Raw genomic sequence first — 20,739 nt, 5'->3', positions numbered from 1 at the left:
TCACATTTCAGTGACTTTTATTCAAACTTACTACAGCTCAGTTGCAAAATGTTGTCTTTGTCCTTAAGACCATGACAGAGAACTTTATCTGCATTCAGATGCCTACTGGTTTGTGGTATTTCAATAATAAAACAGCAGGATTGAAGGCTCATGATGAGAAATCTGACTAATTACCTGTTAGATGATAGATGGTTGTAACTCGGCAGTGCCAGTCACTGAAAACAAAACACTTCTAGATATCAATCAGCTTCCTGACAAATTCAATTTCCATCACATTCAGTGGACAATAAATGTGAATTTTACCTCAGCAGCTATATAGCTTTGACTTTTAACTTTCCAATATGCATAATGATATTTTAATAAAGTAGAGATTTTTTAAAGTAAATTAGTATTTAAATACCTGACATATTCATATTTCAGGCTCAAAGCTGGTGGAAATAATTAATGTTGTAAATCTCTCTTGTGTTCTACTGCAGACAGCAAAGGTGTATTTAATAGCAGTTTTTCTGTTTTCTTCATATATTTTTATTTAAGACCAGACCAATTATTTACACTTGTAACGGAGGTATTCACTCTCTTTTTCCAGCATCTTATTCATCCATATGTCAATGAGCTGGGCGCAGATTCTACATATGACTCAAAAACCAAAATGTCCAATTATCACCATGACATAGCAGCATGTGGGCAAAGTTAAAACAAAGAAGGATTGGAGCGTGGAAATTAAATATGGACTTGAAGAAACACCTCTCTTTCTTTCCACATGGGGACCAATTGCATTGTCAACATCTGGAAGTTGTGGATAAGCTTGTCCAGTTCAGAATGAATCTGAGTCTACTTACTCTGTTATAAATCAGGAAAGGTCAATTACAGTGTGTTTAATATCTCTGTCAACTCTGTGAGATGAGAATTAGGCTCTAGAGGTCATCAATCCCTTTGTTACATTGAACATAATAAGCTGAAAGCTAAGAGGAAACATTAGCATTGCCGCCGTGGTGCATCCTTGTATCGCTGCAACTAATCACATTGATGAGCTATCCTCTGCCCCGTGCATCATACATACATGGAGCAGACATAGCAGGCTCTGTCCCAAACATCTCAAATCTTCACATATTGTGGGATACAAATACAGACCAAATCATTTATCTCTGCTTTATGACAGGTGATATCAGCACAACAAAAAGGAAGGGCAGCAAAATTATGTTTATACTTGGTTTACAGCACTGTGGCTCTCCTATTCTTTTTTACCTAATAAAAAACAACAACAACAACAAAAAATCAACCCTTAATACAATTGTCCTTCTTGGAGGTGGGGACATGAGGCACAGCCATTTCAATGTGCTCCGTCAGCTGCCAGTGGCAAAGCACAGCTCCGAGGAGCCACCATAGGTGTCCGCCCGGCCCTCGGTGCAGGAGCTGCGGGGAGCTTTGTCCTTGGGAAACAGGATAATTATTAAGCAGGTAACATCTGGGACCTGCTTCTCTCAAACAGCATTGGGGAAAGATAACTGTGTTAGTGTAAATGACGGTCGAGGGTTTTCAGGGCTGGCCGCTGGTCTGTGTGTTCAATTTGATTGATTGGCAGGTGCTGGGAGAAGCCTTGTCTGCTCGTTTCTCCCAACCAGAAACAGCCTCCATCTTTATCCGGAGCTCCCCTCACAAGCCCCCTCTCAGCAGTGGGTCTCCAGGCAGCTGCTGGACCTGGGGTGGGCAGAAGACACCTGGGCTGAAGCAGGGACCCGGTGAAAGGGCATTGTGGGTGCCGGCTGCCTGGGCTGTGGGGAGCTCCGTGCCGGAGGTGAGCGGTGTGAAAAAATTACACGGGGATGAAAAGGGTGAGACTTTTTCACTGGAGTCAAGAGTTTAATCAGGAACCACTACGGTGCAGCCATTTCTCCTCAACATGAGTTTGTTTCTTTTCCAGGTCCTGCCTCGACATCCCACCGCAGGCGCCCCAGGCAGAGCTGCCTGCGCAGTTTGCAGGTTTCCCAGAGCACCGCAGGTCACACGCGTGTGGATCAGATCCGGCTGCCTGGCGTTATGCTGGGTTTCGATGGCTTTACGCTGGAAGCTGCGGCCAGTTTGCCCTCCAAACCACATCCCTCTCTGCAGCCTGGCATTTTGCAAGTAACTGTTATTTTCCAATTTGCAGTAACACATGTTGTTGTTTCTGAATTTTCAGGAACTATTTCTACTTCTTGTTAAGAAAGATCCTTACTAGTACTATCAGAGTTTGTCTCTTGTTTTGTACAGAGTCAGACTATCATTGTAAAAGGTGCCAATATGTCTATGAAATAAGAGATTCTGTGCATCACTGAAAAATTATATTCTTAAACACAGGTTATTAAAGATTATGTCACCAATCTACATGTGTGCACATACATACATATGTATATATAAAAAATATATGTAGGTAATCAAATAAGAATAGCTTATATTATTACATCCTTTGGAAACAATGATGGTTGTATCAACAAATTCTTATTTTTCTGATACCAATAATAAATTACCAGGCTCACATTTACATACTGCTTTTCATTATATATGTATTGAGACTTTGTAATGATTTTTTCTTAATCAAACCACTGTACAGAGGAGGTCTACTTGCGCTTTTCTTAAAGCAGCCTGACATCAAAGGATTTCAAAAGGACAAACGCTGCTTTTAAAAGCTAACATACTATTTATGATTTTAAATGGCAGAAGTATGATTTAGCCTGCTTTATTACAGATGTTATAAACGATGTTTCACATAAGAATATTATTCTCTCGTTGCTTTCCAGGTAGATTTTCCACTGGCTTCGTTAAAAGGCCCGAATGTAAAACAGCTGCAGAACCATGAATTGGGTCCTGGCAAGTGAAATCGCTCCTTTTTTTTTATCGTTTGACATGGCAACATGGCAGCTATTTAATTACACTCATACAAGAACAATAAATAAAAGTCATATGACCTTATGTTTCAATAAAATAAAATCCACTTATCCTTTTTAACTAAAATGTCGTTTCCCATTTATTTTCCTGCGATGTGGTTGCCAGTGCCCAATTTTTAGGCTCAGTGCACAACAGTGATAAGGTCAAAACCTGAGACACGGTGATGTGATTAGCCCTGTCCTAGCCTACCTCATAAAAATGTCTGCCACACAGCACATGCTCTGTCATGCAAGAAAAATTGTTTACCAAAGGGCTCAACCAAACGGAGAGTTGTATGAACACGCAGAAGGTGCTACCCTGACTTTTTACGGTCTCCTCGCAACTGATTTGTACAAGGGAGATGTGGTGGAGGGGAGGGGGGCAGATTTTAAGATGGGTAAATAGAAAATAAAACTAGACAGTCTGGGAAATCAAAAATTGAGGTGGGTGGTCTGGCAGCTCAAGTGACTGTTGCAGATGACCTTATGAAGCCGAGGTGTGATTCATCAATCCCATAATACTTGTGATACGCTGTGTTTTCCCTGCTTCGGAATAGGCACCAACCCAAACAAAACCTGACCTGATGAGGTTTGGTTCACAGAGGTCTCATCTCTCCATGAGAATAGGCGGAGTTAGAAGCATCGGTACCAAGCACTAATATGGTACCATAGACAGAGACTTTATTTATCATGCAGAGAGTGAAAACAAAGCTTTCTAGTAGATTTATTAGTAAAAGGGAACAGAAGAATCTAGTATGGACAAACTGCATGTTCCCCACGTCTCAGCTGCCAGGACTTCCTGCCCTCAGGCTTAGATATATTTATCTGGTTATAATTCAGTAAAGTTGTGTGATTTCAAGCCATTCCAAACAAACAATACATCTAGCGTATCATTCCAGGATGTCCTGACAATGCAATATTTCACATTTCAGTTTAAAATAAAAAATGGAGATGCTAATTAAATGCTCTCACAAAGATGAGTTGTTCTTCTCAGAAATTGTTTTTATTAATTTTATTTTTTAAACTGTTTAAGGACTGTAAAAATTAAAATGATGACAGTTTTATCTGGATGAAATTACTATAACATGTACATCACTGGGAGAGAGAGAAAAGCATATGGAATATATATATATTCAGAGCTTGATTGTGCTGTTTCTTTGTATTCAAAGGCCTCTTTGACTTCACTGGAAATTTTACATATGTGACAGTTGCAGAAATGAGTCCTCAAATTGTAGAGAAATCAAATTTCCATGTTAAAGAGACCCTGTTTCTAATTTCACTTGGAAAAATCACAGTTTTTCATGTCCCCCTCATCTCGTTATTTTTCCAGTCTTTCTAAACATTGGGGCTTTTTATAAGTGAGGGACACTGGGGGGGGGGGGGGGAAGACTTTGTGTTTACCAGGGGACAAATATGCTACTGGAACAAGTGTTTGGTGTCGAGTGTACTGTCAGGAGTAAAGAGGAACATGGGTAATACCATTTGCACCCCAGTGCTCAAAATAAAATATTAATGGCAGTATTTCCTGAGAAATTAAATTACTTGAGAAAAAAAAATCTTTAAAATATGCATTCCTCTGCCTTGTTGAAAGCCCTCACATAAATTATGGTCAAATTAATATCCTTTTGTCTTCAGCACACATACTTTATGACCTTGAGAGATGCTGCCATGTAAATGTCTGAGGTTTTCTTATTTAGAAATAGTCGTATTTTGCACACACTCACCGGCCAAGGAAAAAAATGCACAACCATTAGGTTTGAATGGGTGAAAGTCAGCTGCTTGTTTGCAGGAGTCATGAGATGATCTGGGCTCTATTTAGCCCCCACTTGAAGCTCCAAAATTATTCAACTTTAGTGAATCTTGACATAAGTTCGTTGATGCCGAAGGGTGAAGTCTGACCAGACCAGTTTGTCCCAGCTGCACTGACGGACAGTCAGACTCAGCTCGTTGAGAGAGTGCTCTTCTTATTGCAACGCTTCGCAATTTCCTTACGGTTCATACTCAACCATTAGTAGTTACTTGCTGATTGTTAGATAACTGCAGTTCTCACTAACCTGAAAATAAAAAAAACCAAGGTCCATTCCAACACTGGTCCTTTATATGTGATAAATTCTGGCTACTATGCCTCTAAGAAGAATATCTTAGATATAATTCATTCTGTCAAGTTTCCAATGTACACTATATTATCAACAGGAGTCAAAAAGAAAAGCTAGTTTCTAGATTATGGCTATTTCAAAAAGACGACCATGATGTAAAGGAGGGAAACACTATGACACGTCTACCGATTTTCTATTGCCTAGATTCAAATCTATCTGGAAAAAAAAAAAATCTTGAAAAAAATCAATGACCTGCCAATAAATTGAAATTGTTAGCATGTTCTATACACATCAGAATCATGTTTCAAGTAGGTTAATAATATCCCACCAGCCTGATAAGCACTGAAGGACACAGCCTTCATTTGCCCTGACCGTGTGACACACGGGTTTGCTCCCGCTGAGACTACGAGGGGGCTCAAACTTTCCTTTCTCTAATAAGGTCACCAAGACACACAGATATTTGGGGCATAAACCTGCAATTGGTTGAATGCTGTCAAATGAGGAAAATCTGTGTACGTCACGTGGTGCTCAGCATCTTGTCAAACACTGGTGCACTTCTTAAGGTCAGATCAAACGTCTGTCTCCTACACTGGTCTTTGCAAGAAGACTCTCTTTCATACTGTTACTATTAAAATGATATAAATAAATATCTTCCACAGTCATAAATCTTTTTTCCAGCAAGGTTTTTCACTGTTGTCCCCCATTTTCAGATATAATCCACTCTGCTAAATTTTAAGGACAGTTTTCCAGAATTGATGTAAACATGGTTAAACCTAAGATCCCACAGCAGTAAAATAAATATTCATCAGTACTGCATTTGCCTTTACGCACTTCCCAAGCTTCAAAATAGCTAAATTACACAAATTTGTTACAGTGGTAACAGCAACACAATTATGGTTAGTGGCCTGTTGCTGCTACCATCCAAACTTCAGCTTACAATAATATAAAACTCTTGACAGGCCATTCATGGGTTTAACTTAAAATACAAGGAAAAAAGAAAAATGGTTTTACCAACTGAAAGTTTATGGAACTGTCAAATGACCAAAAAAAAAAAAAAAAATTGTGCAGTAAGAAAAAAAGGCGCATTGCACATAGGTTTTATACATAAGCATGATATTTACCTCGACACTTTAAAAAAACAGAACATTTCCTAAAGGAATGGCAAGAAATGAAGACCCTGAGGGGATGTTCTCCTCCATGTCAGACGTCCAAACTGAGCTCAGAAGAAGCTGAAGTTCATCCCATAGACACAAAATGAATTATTTCTGCCCAGTTGGGCAGCTGGCACTGGAGGTCGACATCTCGGAGGAGAACTCGGGGATTCATCAGGCAGAGAACGCTGCCCTCCTTGCAAGCACCAGCCACCTAGTAGAGAAGCTTTCACTCCCTTATTCATTACTAGACATTACGCCAGAATCAAGATGGGTAAAAGATACAGTTTGGTGTTATTCATGCTGTAGGCTTACCCTATGGACTGGCAAAGGAGGAGGAAGGAGGGGAGTGAAGAAGCAGGAGAGACTGCCTCCAGTAAGTGGCTGAGAGCACCCAAGTCAAGCTCCTGCTCTAACCTGCCTGTGATGAGTTTCTCTCTCTTCATCAGTTCTTTGGAAGCCAACGCAGGCAAGCAGCCAGCCCAGCTACAACGACCTTCCCAAGGTGACAGCCACTCCTCCCCAGCATCGCCACCAGGCTGGCCCTGAGGACTCTAGGACCTTCTTAGGGATTATCGCTGAAACAAGGTCCCTCACTCAAGAAAGAAGCTCTCAGCCATCTTCTCACAAAGGATTGAAGATCAGAGTGCTACAATGGGGCTTTGGTTACTAAAACACAATTTTTTTAAAAAACACATTCCATAGCTGTATGTGCTAGCACCCAATGAATTATTAACACAAATAATTAAAACTAATATATGGTTGAAAAAATAAATGAATAAAGTATATTTCATTATGCAGTATCCTTGATTTTTATGGTGTTTGTTTGATTACTCACTAATTTGCAAAATGTGGTAATCTGCAGTATGCATCCCAGTCATTAGTGAAATCATACTGTACTGCAGTCAACAGGCTGATGAACTGACATGTTGCACCAGCAACCAATACCCCGTATAGAAGGGGAGAAATGATTTAAAGGGGCTGATTCTTGGTTTTATAAGAGCCAGTTTACAACACTCAGGCAATGAAGAGTAACCACTGAGTTTTTGCAGAGAGGGCTATGGTGGTATAAATGAACATTAAAGCAAATAATAATCTGACCAAAAACACTTATGGCTTGGGGGGGGGGGGGGTGTTTCACATACTTTATCTTTTAGTTTCTCTGATTAAAATTGGTGAGAATATCTAGGTGACACCTAGAAGACAAATAAAACTTGCTACGGATCAACAGCGTAAGTTCCAACACCCAATTCTGAGAAGCATATGTTCTCTTGAACAGATATATGGGTGTTATCATTGGCACAGCTATAAATAAATATTAAATCCTCATCAGTCAAAATAAGGAGTACTCTAAGGTTTCACTTTCATCAGATAACAATAACACCTCTGGAAAAACATTAAGTCCAAATGATAGCATATTTATTATTTGACAAAAACTATCTTACAAAATATTTTGTTTTAATTCCCAGATGATTTACATAATAGATTATAACAGCTGCTATAACAATTCCAAAGTTGTTTTTTTCTGAGCACTCTTTGAATCCTCTAACACTACAAGTGTTTTTCCAGGTCTTATTTTTTAAATTAGCATGCCTTGAGAAAATACCTACGTGTATTTTCCTAGAACCACGCTAGCTATTGATCTCAGCTCGATAAAAGTGGAAGAATCCATAGGTCATTTCAAAGTCACCTGTTGAACTAAGGTTCAGAGAAGAAATATTTCTCCTTCACCAGCCTAGAATCTCTACAGACCAGAGGGCAGTACAAAGGCTTTGCAGGGCACATACGGTTGCGGCGCACAGCCAGAGCAGAGCCTCCTGGCAGATATCACTGTATTTCAGCATTTTAATCTGAGCCCTGAAATAACTCGTTCTATCCTGAGTCCCTTCTCAAGCAAATCTCCTCCTGAAGCAGTGGTAGGCCTTTTGTTTAATTCTAGCCACGTGCAAATTTATTTTGGGATGAGCAAATAATTAATCTATTAAAAGGTTCCATGGGACATTCCGAAAGTTGCCGTGAAAAATTGTCAGTGCAGAGCTGAGATGCTGCTTTATAGAATTAGCTCATAAAATAGTATCATGTGTAATTGCATTCATGTTGTCACTGTCTCTTTGTAAATCTCCAGAGATTTACAGCACCACACACTGGAGCAAGACTATCTAATATTTATAATGTTTCATTATTTTCATCTACTTGGAACAAAACCTATAGACTTACAGAAAATCCAACACGATGTGTCAGAAATAGCAGTGTCCGCTTGCAGGATTTATAGCAGTACACAAAACGCAGGCAGACACAATACCGCAGTAATTGCAAGCTACCAAACAGCTGCATGGCATTTACTCAAAATACTTTATGCATTTAACACACTTATTGAGCGGAACTTGAAATAGGCTCATTGTTTATTTGGGCATGTCAGAGGGGAAATTCTGTTTCTTTACTAAACCTACAGAGTATAAACAGATCTGGACTGTAAAGCCCTTTCATCGTACTTCTACAGGTAAAAATAATATTTTAACTAATGACAGCTTTGGCTGGGGAAAAGTTAAAAGGCTTCAGAACTTTTCCTATAGTTTAACTCGAAGTCCTGCTTGGAAGAGGAGAGACAGCCAGATCCTTTTTGCCTAGCTTTCATATCAGAAGTGAGTTGTTTACAGCTTTTTTGAAACATTTAGGATTTCATCTTAACATTTCCTAATTTACGATCAGAAAAACTAGGAGCATGCAGGTTTCCGATTGCTCCTGTCAGCCAGCAGACAAACACAACACTGCAGCAAGAGTAAAACAATTTCCTTGTAATTGGTGGGCTCTTAAAATACATGTCCTGCTTTGTAAAGAACATTGCACTGATGTCAATGGGAATTTTGCCAGATTAAGAAAGGAAGAATTTGACCCTTTCTCTGCAACTACTGACAACACTGCACAATTTTATCTTGTTAGGATTTTTTAATTAAATGTGCTAGTCTTCAGTACACAATAGAACTTAAAAGGAGAGCGTATCTAAATATGAAGCTAAGTTTCTAAAGGAGTCTCTAAGTCCTTTGCAAGTGGAGGGAGAAAATTAAAAATTCCAGTGACACTGAGATTTTCTAGATAAGCAACTCCATATATTTTTAAGGGGTCTTTTTTTTTTTTAAAATAGCGTGCTTTTTGCTCCAGTCACTAAGTATCATGAGAAGGAGAAATATGATATTAAGCAGGATCTGATCCTAAACTTATGGCTCCAGTGGGAACAGACTAAAACTCACTTATAGCATGTCCCAACAGAAACAGTCCATTTGCTGTAGCAGTGTTTACTGCATCTGAATTCTCCTAGCAGAAAACAGCACTTTCACAGTCAAGTTCCAATATTAGCAGGGAATTAATTATTAAGTGATATTTGTAGAATGCTGCTAAGATTGGGGGTGCTGGGGGGTGGGGGGGTGGGGGGTGTCCCTCATTGCTGTTACTCCTTGACAGAGAAGAATATAGATTGGGTAAGCTGTTCAATTTTCAACTTTTAGTCATGTGGCTGAAAACAACTGGTTTACTGGAAAGGACTTGACCAAATTTTTTGGATAGTTGCTGCATTCATACGTTCTTTACCTACAAGAACAATAGTTTAAGAAATATCCTAAAAGCAATCATTGCTTGCATAAGGTGAACCTTGCATATCATTTCCATCAGCTCTGCAATACCAGTCCAGCCTTCCTATCGGCACTTACATCCAAACACAGATCTTTTTATGCCAGACATGAATCAGTAAACTTTAATCTACCCCAAGAATGTTACCTGTAAATAATGTGCTGTAAACCAAAGCAAAACCGGAAAGCGATGAAAAGTGCTGTACCTGTGCAGTCATTTATACTGTGCCTGAAGCCTGTTCCAACTCAACAGGAGCCTCCCATTGATTTCACTGTGGTTTGGTTCAGTCCCTCATTTCAGCCCTCATGTGTTTCCCCAGTTTAATGTCGTTACACTTCCCGGTAGCCTTTTTCCATTGCTCCTTATAGGAACATTCAACAATTTGCTATATGATTAAAAATGTCTGTACAAACATGAAGCACATTGTCTATTGATCAACCACACAAAGAACTCCTACAAATATCACAGCAGAAAACTAATCCAGCATTAAAAAATATTTTTATTTTAGTTTTAAAAAAATATCCCAAATGCTTTAAACAAACCAGCCAGACAATTCTAAATGCTCATATTAGGGATATTCACCTCAGTGAAAGTCCTGCTGCAAGCAGTAATGGTAAATAAAAATAAATAACTAAATCTAAATGGATCAAAAAATATGACTGACACTAAAATTGCCATAAGCAAATAACCTGCTTCACTCACCTGCATGAAAGATAATTCTTTTGATTTAAACACAGACACTTGCATTAGGTATGTAACTGCCTGTATTATAACCCCACTTCCTAAACCAAAAATGCCAGCAATCAAAAGTCTAAGGGTTCAACAGCTTTCAATAAAGCATAAAGTTAGGACAAGGAAAACCTAAACTTGAATAATTAAGCATGTATCTTTATAAATAGGAAAAAATATCTTGAGTGCTGTGATGCTGGCATTGCATTTACAAATTCTTGATTTATCAATCATATGATATTTACAATGTTTCTTGATTTGTATTACAGGGCTGGTGGAAATACACTTCTATTCAGTACGTACATTATCTAGCAGATTAATATTTTGGGGGTATTTCCTAGATGATAGTTCTTTCAGATATCAAGCAGAAACTACACTTGCTCTGTTAGGATTTTTTTTTTTAATGTACGATACTTTAAAACCTAAAATTCCACTGCAACCACCCTCTGTTACAACGCTTCATGCTGACTTGGGTGTAAATTTTCACCATTCAAGAAAGTCAAAGAAAGGTGAAATTTTGAGTGCAAAATAGTACTCATTTGCGGGGGGGGGGGGAGTTCTTCTCTCAGAAATATTACACCTAGCCCAAGTTTATTTCTAACATGAGTTGTTTGAGCTTGATTGGCCTGCAACCTGCAGAGGTATCTCGTCAGGATGGCTATCCATTTTTTTGCTATGAATTGTTAGTAAAATCTACTTGAAATAAAATGGAGGAAGAGATATACAGTAACATTTGCATAGGGTTTTTATCAACTTCTGAGGTGACCATTTTACATTCTGACTGTAAAATGTGCACAGAAAATGGGCCTGAGGAAGCATTCCGAACCAAACAGCATTTGGTTTATATTTTTTGAGTAGAAGTGAAATGTCTGGCACATCATTCATTTCTTCCTGGAAGGTGCAGATTTGAGGACATGTTCAACCCTGCTCTAAGTTTAGAAAGTTTCAGAATAAAAGGGAATTATTTCCAAAGTCCCTGCCCTCTAGGTCTGCCTTTTAGATAATGAAGTTTCTGAAGGCATTGCTCAACACAGACCGACTAAGGAGGAAAGAAGGAAAAAAAAGGGGGGGGGGGGGGGGGGGGAGAGAAAATGACAGAAAATCATATGGTTTTGCATTTCTTCTGAGTTTATTCAGAATTATATCCATCTGGGTGAAACAGCTAGCTCCCCAGCAAATTAATGGTCTGATGACTCAGGGAAATGTTGAGCTAGGTTCTTAGTTGTAAAACGCATGTAAATGAAGAAGGGAGTGCATGGAGGTGAATCTAGTTTGGTAGGATAGACATTTTTCATAGATTAAGTATTAATTTGGAAACAATAACCTCCTAATAAAATGGCAACGTTACAGCAGTTTTATTAAAACACATCTTCAAATAAAGGATCAAATTCTCTCGGACTCAGCTGCAGACCGCTGAGGAACCTGAGCGGAGGCATCATTTATTAGCAGGGGCGACTCATTAGAGAGGGGGAAATTGCTGTCGGCTGGGAACTCGGTCCTGCTTCAGCTGGAAGTTTTGCCTAAGGAGCTCAGGATCGGCCCCTCCGCCGTGCCCCTTCCCCCTTCCGCCCGCTGCAGGGAGGGAATGGCTCTCACCTCTTCCAGTGGGGAGAAAAGGACATTAGCCTGCGCTTGGAAAACGCTCCGTTGTCTCTAAAACAGCAATCCCCTGGCAAGCCTGCGTGAGCAGAGCAGCAGTGTCCGCAGATGCTCAACAAATGATCGGTTAAAACCCGAAACGCGGTTTCCTTCTCTTTTTTTCCTTCCTTTTTTTTTTTCTCCCCCCCTTTTTTTTTTTTTTTGACAGCAACTTCTGGGGATTAAGCCCTCTCCAGAGTTTGCCCGTGCCTTGTCATGTGAGTAACGTCCTGCACAACTTAACGAGATAAACTCTGACAAGCTAATAAGGCAGGGCGGGGGGCCGTGATCGCCCGCACCCTGGCACCGTGTCTCCGGGGCCGGCGGGAGGTTCCGCGCCCTCGCCGCCGTCCGCGGAGCCCAGCCCCGCCGCAGATCGATAACCGCGCCGGCGGGGAGGCCGCGGAGCGTCCCCGTCTCCCTGCTGCCGGGTAGAGCCCGCGGGCGCGGAGCGGCGCGGCGTGTAGCGCGGAGCTGGAGCCGCCGGGCCCGGCCCCGCCACTCCTGCGCACTCGCGGCCTCTGCGCGGCTGCGGAGCGGGGTCCTGCGGGAGGGGGTTCCTTAGCGTGCGGTTATCGGGCTGGGTTCTCAGCGGCGCGCGGGGGCGGCTTTCGCCCTGAACTTGGCGGTGCCCGGCGGCTCCCCGCGCCCCTCGGCCGGGACCGTCCTCCCACCGCTGCCCTTTGGGGCTCCCGGGCCGCGGGGTAACCCCTACCCCGGCTCCTTTCCGTGCGAGCCGGGAGCTGAGTATCGCTTTACCCGGAGAACTAGAGTGTCTAATTTATCCAGTCTTCATTTGTGAACGGTCTCCTGCTAAATTATGTCAGCCAAAGGTCAGCCGGACTCAGCGGCTCTCTTCATTTTCTTAATTTTTAAAATTAAAAAAAAAAAAAAAAAAAGGAGGGGGAGGGTGATGGGGGGGGAGGGCGGGGGAGAGAAACCAGCAAGTTATTCAAATTCAACCTCATCTGAATAATCGTGAATTTGATCCAGTCAGAGCTGCAGACTGTACATTAAAAATAAATGTCCAGGAGGCATTTACTGTAGTTGATTTTTTTTTTAAATATAGAGGTTTTAAAAATGCAACGTCTCTCCAACCCCTCCCCCCAAATATGGAGTGAGTTTTCAGGTATTGCACGAACCTTGCGGAGTGGTATCAGTGTGTCTGCAACACTTAGGTTGAATGCATGAACCCCCCAATCATAATTGTATGTTCACAAAGCACATATGGCAGCTGCATTCTTTGTATAGTTTGTTATGGTCTGGTGTGTAATGTAAATATAAAGATCAGACCCAAAACACAGGCTCGCTCTACCCATAACAACCAAGGAAAAAAAAAAAAAAAAAAAAAGTTGCTTTGCAAACTTAAAAAGAATGACATTAGTGCCGTGCTACTGTCTGCGCCAGCAATGATTATTTGGTCTGTTTGCTCCCATTCAGAGTTAATACACGACAATAGTTTTACTCTGTGCTGCTTGACGTGAAACCACTGGGGTTGGGCAATTCTGTTCCAAACAAATACAACTTCTACACCCATCCCTGGGACAGCGAGCCGAGAGCTGAGCGAGTTTTGCAATGGAGAAAAGCATCACTTACCACGGCGGGGATCTAGATCTCGGCAAATGCTGCCAGTAGGTCTGAGAAGTGAAAAAAACTGGAAGGGAAGCGCAAAAGGCAGAAAGTTGGAAAGGGGGATTTGTGTGTGTGCGTGTGTGTGTGTGTGTGCGTAAAAGCCAGAGGGAAATGCGAGCACAGCGCTCCCTGCTCTCCCTGGTCGCCACCAAAACAAAGATCCAGGAGTTAAGGGAGCAAAGCTGTGCCAGATCTACACACACAGCTCCTCAGGGCCAAACCTCAGCTTCTCACTCACTCCAGCTAGCGACAAGGGTTAATGCTCCGGAGGGACAGGCTAACCGGCCCCTGACACCATTGGCTAGGAAAGAAATCAGGTTTAAGGTAAATTTACAAGCGCTTTGCAAGTTACAAAGGGATAATTTTAAGATGATGATGATGATGATGATGATAATAATAATAATAATAATAATAATAATAATGACCATCCTGATCCAGTTGGCTAAAAAGTGAGGGCATGTCCCCCTCCCCTGCCCCCGCAGCAAACGCTCCGCGGTCCCGTCCCGGCGCAGGAGCCCGCGCCCCGTGTCTGCCCCAGCACTGCCGGGGGGAGCCTGGGCATCTCCGGGAATACAGAATAGGGACGAACTCGGGGGGGGGGGGGGGGGGAAAGGGTTGGGGGGAGGGAGGAAGCGACGCAGCCACGAGCACTAAACGCCAAGGTTCAGCCTCACACTTGGAGGAGATCAACAGTTTTCTTGGGAGTTAAACGATGCGAGCGGGTCCTCATGCGAAGGCAGGGGCATGTGGCTCAGGTGTGTGCCCGGGTGCCACTGTGCCCCTCAACGGCCTCCGCGCCCCCTGCAAATACCGGGGAGCTGCTTCTTCCGCTAAGGGGGGAAATGGAAGAGAGAAAAAAAGCCTTGTTGGAAGGGGGGGGAGCAATATGTGTTCATACACATCTGTGTAAAGGTTGGAGTAAATGGTGCCCTCAAGTGCGAGCCCGAAACAAGCTTCCACTTGGGGAACGGAGGGTCAGGATCTGCCCTTTCTGAAATGAACAGGCGACATGATGGACATCGGCTTTATTGTCGCCTCTTGTAGTTGGCTGGGGCGCGCAGGAAGCCTCAGCAGGGCGGGGAGGGGGGCACAGGCGCTCAAGGTGTTGGTCGGAGAGGCTTTCACATCCCAGCCCCTGCGCGTACACCGACGGGCGCGCGTTTCTCCGTAGCGCCGGGCAAGGGGCAGAGAGGAGGCGATGGAGGGGGGTGGGCTGTGGCGGAGGGGAAGGAGGAAAGAGGGGCTGCGGAGAGGGAATTGTCGCCGGGAGATTTCCAGCCAGCTTCGCTCCACCCGGAAGGGCCGTGCTGGGAACTTCGGAGGGGCCGGGCCGGGCTGCGCGGCCGCGGCCGTGCCAGCGCGCCCAGGTGTGCCCGGGAGCCCCGGGCGGGCTCCGAGGGCTCCTGGCTCCGTCCTGCCCCCTCTCTACCGGGCTCTGGAGGCAAAGAAAAAAACCCACCTCATTAGCAAGATCGAGAAGCACATTTCTGATAACATGGGATGTAATTTTGCCACCGTACAAAAGGCTTTAAAATCACTTTGTGCCGCTGAACAATGAGTGCTGGGAATTATTACTATTTGTTTAAAAAAACCCCTGCAGCCTACAAACGGAATAAATGCCAAGACAGCGCGTTTGTTCCTCGGATCTATCACGCGATGTCGATATATCAGCAATAAAATATGATGGGCCATACAGCATAATGAGATTTTACTAAGAGGAGCGCGGCAGAAAGGAATCCATTACAAGAACCTTTCTCCCGCCCCCCGAGACCGTACTTTTCTGGCGACTGCGCCCGTTACGTTTTGCCACATAAGCCCACGAAAAGCCACTCGGCTGGCGGACACCGGAGCTGAGAATTACTGTGCGGAGGCAGCCGGCGATTTGCTAAAGCACCCGTTAAATTAAGGAGGTCGCGTTTGCCCAACATGCCGGGCAAGGCGGGGAAGGGGGAAAGCGCCTTCCCGGGCGCACCGATGCGCGCAGGAGGACGGCGCGGTGGGAGCAGCCCCGGACGGGCCGGGCCGGGCCGCGCTGGGGTGCGGCGGGCGCGGGGCGGGCGGGCAGCACGTGCGGCGGCGGCGCTCCCCCTGCGCGGGCGCGGAGGCGGGCGCGGTTACCTTCCGCGGGCGGCGGGGAGGTGGCGAGAGTCATAAATATTCAACAGCACGTGGAGCCGGGCGGCGGGCGCGCATGCGCCACCGGGGCTGCCGCCGGGGTGCGCGACGGGCGCGCACACACACACGCACGCACACACACACAGACACACGCGCACACACACGCGCGCACACACACACCGCCCCCGCGCACGGCCCCGGTTTCTAGGAACCGTCGCCAGGCGGGCAGCCCCGCACCGACCCGCTGCCCCCCGGCCGCCCCCCCAAAGAGGCAATATCAAACACAAAACACATGTCCCGGCGGGTGGGGGGCCGGGGGGGCTTGTGATGGGCGGGGGGGGGGGGATCCTTCTTCTATTTTGTTCTTCAGCTTTTGGCCGTGTTCTTCGCGGGATTTTTGGAAGTGAGAAAGATCCAAAAGGATCTCAAAGTCCTGACCCGTGCCAGTACACAACTTTCAGATTTTTGCCAAGCAAAGCTTTGCCCACGTCTCGCGAAAGGGCATGTGTGGACGTGGGCTTGAGTGTGCACCGCTGATCATGTGCTCTGCCTCGCTCCAGCTACCCCCAGACAGCTAATTCCGTGTTTTGGTCCCGAGATGTAAACACATGCACAATCACAGATGCACACACGGACCATTTTTTTAATAGCAGTTTCATAGAGAGGTAGTATGATCGTATATATCTAAAAGGTAATTAATTTGATTTATTATACTTGAAAAATCCTGTCTGCAGTACGGGCGTCATCTGGAAACTTCATGCTATTTTATACTATCGTTCTAAAGCCGAAATAAATGTTACGAATTGATGACAGCTTCCAGCTGCATGATAAAAATAGCCCCTTCGCTTCACAGGATCGTGTTTCTTGTTATCGAAGATGAACCAAATCTGACCCACAGAGTTTAGCAGCGAAAAAAAAAAAAATTTGATATAAAATAAAAACCTTGGCCATTTTTAATGTACAGGGCACCCTAAAACACAGCCTCTTCGCAGCGAAACAGAACCCACCTTAGTAGGTTCAGTAAGTTCAAGAAATATGCCCTGTGCCTAGTTGAAAACACGAATCTCAATTATTAACCTCTCTGGGTGAATTTGGAAAACACACCCATTTTGCTACAAACGCGATCCATTGTGCTTAGGCGTTTGCGTTAAATAATAGAGGTTACGTGAGCCTTCAAAAATATACCTCCACGTAAACACGTGAATATGTCTCTTTCTAGAAACTCCACTCTTTCTTTACATACAAAACCAGCGAGATGTATATGTATTTATAGATACGTATATCTTTGGAACAAAACCAGTAACGCGAACGGTGATGCCGGTGAGCCTGTGTGCATCTGCAGCAACGACCGCGTGTCCTGTGGATTACACCCACAAAACGGACAGGGCACGTCCCCACCACGGGATCCCCCGCGCCCGCGGTGGCGGCCCGCGGCCAGGCGCGGAGGACGGGTGCGGCGGAGGCGCTCCGCGGGTCGGGCTGCGCAGCCGCGCCGGGCCCCGGCCGGGCCTCCCAGCGCTCCCCGGCCTCTCCCCGCCAGCAAACCCCCCGCTCGGGAGAGAATCGCCACATTTTGAAGAAAACGTGCCTATTTCCCGCGGAAACGCCGCTCGCTGCGCCGCGGGGCTCGATCCCTTATTTCGAGGTGCACAGGGCGCACGTGTGCGTGGGGCGGCGGGCGCTTCCCACCCGCGGACACGGGCACGCACACCCGTGTGCGGGTGCACAGACGTGGTGCGAGGGTGAACGGGGTGCGTACGTGCGTACACGCGTTTGTACATCTTACACCGGTGATACATAACGTGTCTAATAAACGGTACAGCCTCCTCCGTGGGGATACCGCTCACGAATTCTTCTCCCTCTGAGCTCCTGCGGTAAAACGCACACCGGCTCTTTCAGCATCAGGTCACTTGAAACACTCTGCCCTGTGTCAGCAGCCTTTTCCGGAGGGGATCTCCTTCCCCGTCCTGCCTGCTGGAAGTGGGCTTTGCAGCGGGGCTGCGGCTCCGCGCCGGCCGCGCCGGGGTTCCTGCCGACCGGGGCGCGCTCCGGGGCTCCCTGCGCGCCCACCGGCACCGGCCCGCCGCCGGGCTCGCCGCTTGCTCCCTTTAAAAGTTGCTCAGAAAGGAGCAAGAGCTCTGGACGTGGGAAAACTTACAAAGTCGGAGCCGTTTACCAGCGTGGCCAGAAAAGCAGTAAATAAAAGTCCCGGTGTTACGTGCATCAGCCTGGGGGGACTGCTACTTCCCTACGGCTGAAACAAGGGCGATAAGCAGCCGAGGCCAGCGCGGAGCGTGTCCCCCCATTTCAAACAGCGTCTGCTTTAAAGAAGCTAACTTCGTCCTATGAATGCCGGACTCTCCTTTTAAAAAATTCAAGCGATCATTCACAAGCCATTAAAGTGACCTGAAAGGCGACTCTTTCGGGGGGGAAATGGAAGCGCCCGATTATTGTTTTGCGTTTAACTTTCTGCGTGCAAACAGCACAAGCACGGCCAGAGGTTGCTGCGTGCGCCCCGCGGGCACGTCGCCCGAGAGGGGACAGCGCGCACACCCACCCACCCACCCCCCCCCGCACCCCAAACAGCCTCCTGCACCCTCCCGCCAGCACGGCCGTGCTGCTGCGGGTATCTTCAAACCCTTCCCCTGGGCGGCGGGAGGCTCCGCGGGCGCGGGAGCCTGCGGACGGCGGCCGTCGGGCCCCAGCGTTCGGGCTGCCACGAAACAGCGCGGAGCGGCGCGGGGACTGCCGGCACGGCCTGCCGTGGGCTCGGCGCGACCCCGCGCAGACAGCCCCCGCCTGCTTCGAAACCTAATAACCCACGCAGGAAAAGTACCCCGACAGCATCTCGAGAGCCAGACATTAGAAAGAAAATCGTGGTGCCCGTCGAGGCTGGAGAGGTGGGGTTCCTGCTCCTCCCCGCAAGCCTTCGTGAGTAAGTCCGCAAAGGGCGCCTTGCTAGAGCAAAGTTGTCTTTAGCGACTGAAACAGCGCAGAAACGGCCGAGAGACGCCTCGCAACCTCTCTGCCTGCAAAAACACCCCTCTCTCTGCCGAGGATTTCAAAGCACTGCTCCCCTTTCCAGAGCCAAGCGAACAGCACAAGCATGGCGTGGACTTGAATTCAGTATTAGCAATTCCAGCCCCAGTGATCCTCGCTAATTCAGAACATACACGGGATGGCGATCAACCAGTATTGCACCGTTCCCACACACCCCGGATAAAAAAAAAAAACCCAACAGCAGCAATAGCAACAACAACACTAAAATCATTCTTTTTGCTGTAGGACGCTCAAACAAACCTCAGACCGAAAGTTTAAAAGAATACTCATTAGCCAAGTGCTCCAATACACACAAGTAACAGATCTGTGTTAAGCGACCGCTAGGGACTTTACACAAGTTCAAAGAAACTTGCAATACGCGTCTTTAAAATATATCATCTCCACCACGTTTCTCCGGTTTTATTTTACAGTGGGATGGATCTCTACTTTTTTTTTTTTTTTTTTTTTTTTTTTTTAGCTACGCTAAGGTTATTTTTTAAAAAACCTCTGCCTGGTCAAGCCGGTGGGACAGTTAACCTGAAATATTGGCGCAAAGTAACATTTTCGGCGCACGAAACATTTTTCCCCCCGGGTCTTTTGCCCGGTGGGTTACATTTCCTCAAGTCCAAACACTTTCTGCCCGAGTCCCACCGGGCTCCAACTTTTTCTATCTCGCCAAGCCCTGCAAGGTGGCGCTCTTTTCATTGAAAACTGATATTAGCCTTATAATAATAACATTTTGCAGAAAGTAAAGTTAAAGCGAAGCCTTCCCACGGGTGCTGCAGGGAACAGACGGGGATGCCGGGCTGGCCGGAGTGGGGCTTCATCTGAGCAAGGCAAACTTTTTTTTTTTTTTTTTTTTTGGGGGGGGGGGGGTGTGCTTTGGGGCGGTGAAAAATCTCCAAGGGAGATCCCCAAATCTTACAGACAAAGAAAAATACTCGCGGGGTTTTGTAGTGAGACAGGCGAGCCGCGCTCTGGATGGGTTACCGCCGGAGCTGCGGAGCGCCCGCATGGATATGAGCCGAGAGCGGCTTCCCCCGGCACCCCCTCCCCCCCCCGAGCGGTTAATATGGCTATTGACTCGCTGTACACATAATATTTCTTTAAAGAAGCTGTTAAAGTGTCATCTTGGTCTACTGGAAGGTCAGTTTGTGCAATTCACTCTATGACATATCACAAGCCCTCGCAGCTTTAGCCAACCTCATGATTTGTGTTGTCTGTTGATATGTTGTCTGCTTAATGGGGCGATCATGCAAGCTACAACCAGGAACAAAGCCCAACAGTTCCAACAACCGTAGCTAAGTTAGTGGAAGCAGTACAGCTTGCAAATCTATCAAACTAAACTGCAAGGAAGACAATCTGATTTAGAGAAAAGGCGTTCTGCTACAGTCATTAAGCACAAGTAATTTAGATTTTTTATATTGTCTTCTCATTTACAAATTTACTGTATCAACGCCAGCCAATGGAACGAATTTCTTAAGTAAATGAGAAATAAATAAAAGAGATAGAAAGATAATCAAATTACATAAAATAATTCTTATCTCCTAGATTTATTTTTTAGAAAGCTATTAACACTGGCAAAATTATAGTAATAATAATAACATAACATAAGAAGTAATTGATTTAAATTAACATCACGTTTTAAGGAATATCAAAAAAAAGGGGGGGGGGGAAGGAAGGAAGGAAAAAAAAGAAAAACAAAAAACCCAAAAACCAAACCAAAAATATACCCAACAATAACAACAACAGCCTTCGTGAAACAGTGCTGTACTTCTTGGAGTAAAAGGCCCAAGGAAAGTCATGAATCCA

The sequence above is a fragment of the Balearica regulorum genome, chromosome 9, assembly GCF_011004875.1.
Source record: "Balearica regulorum gibbericeps isolate bBalReg1 chromosome 9, bBalReg1.pri, whole genome shotgun sequence".
Taxonomy (NCBI): domain Eukaryota; kingdom Metazoa; phylum Chordata; class Aves; order Gruiformes; family Gruidae; genus Balearica; species Balearica regulorum.
Note: the sequence above shows the minus strand (reverse complement) of the source record.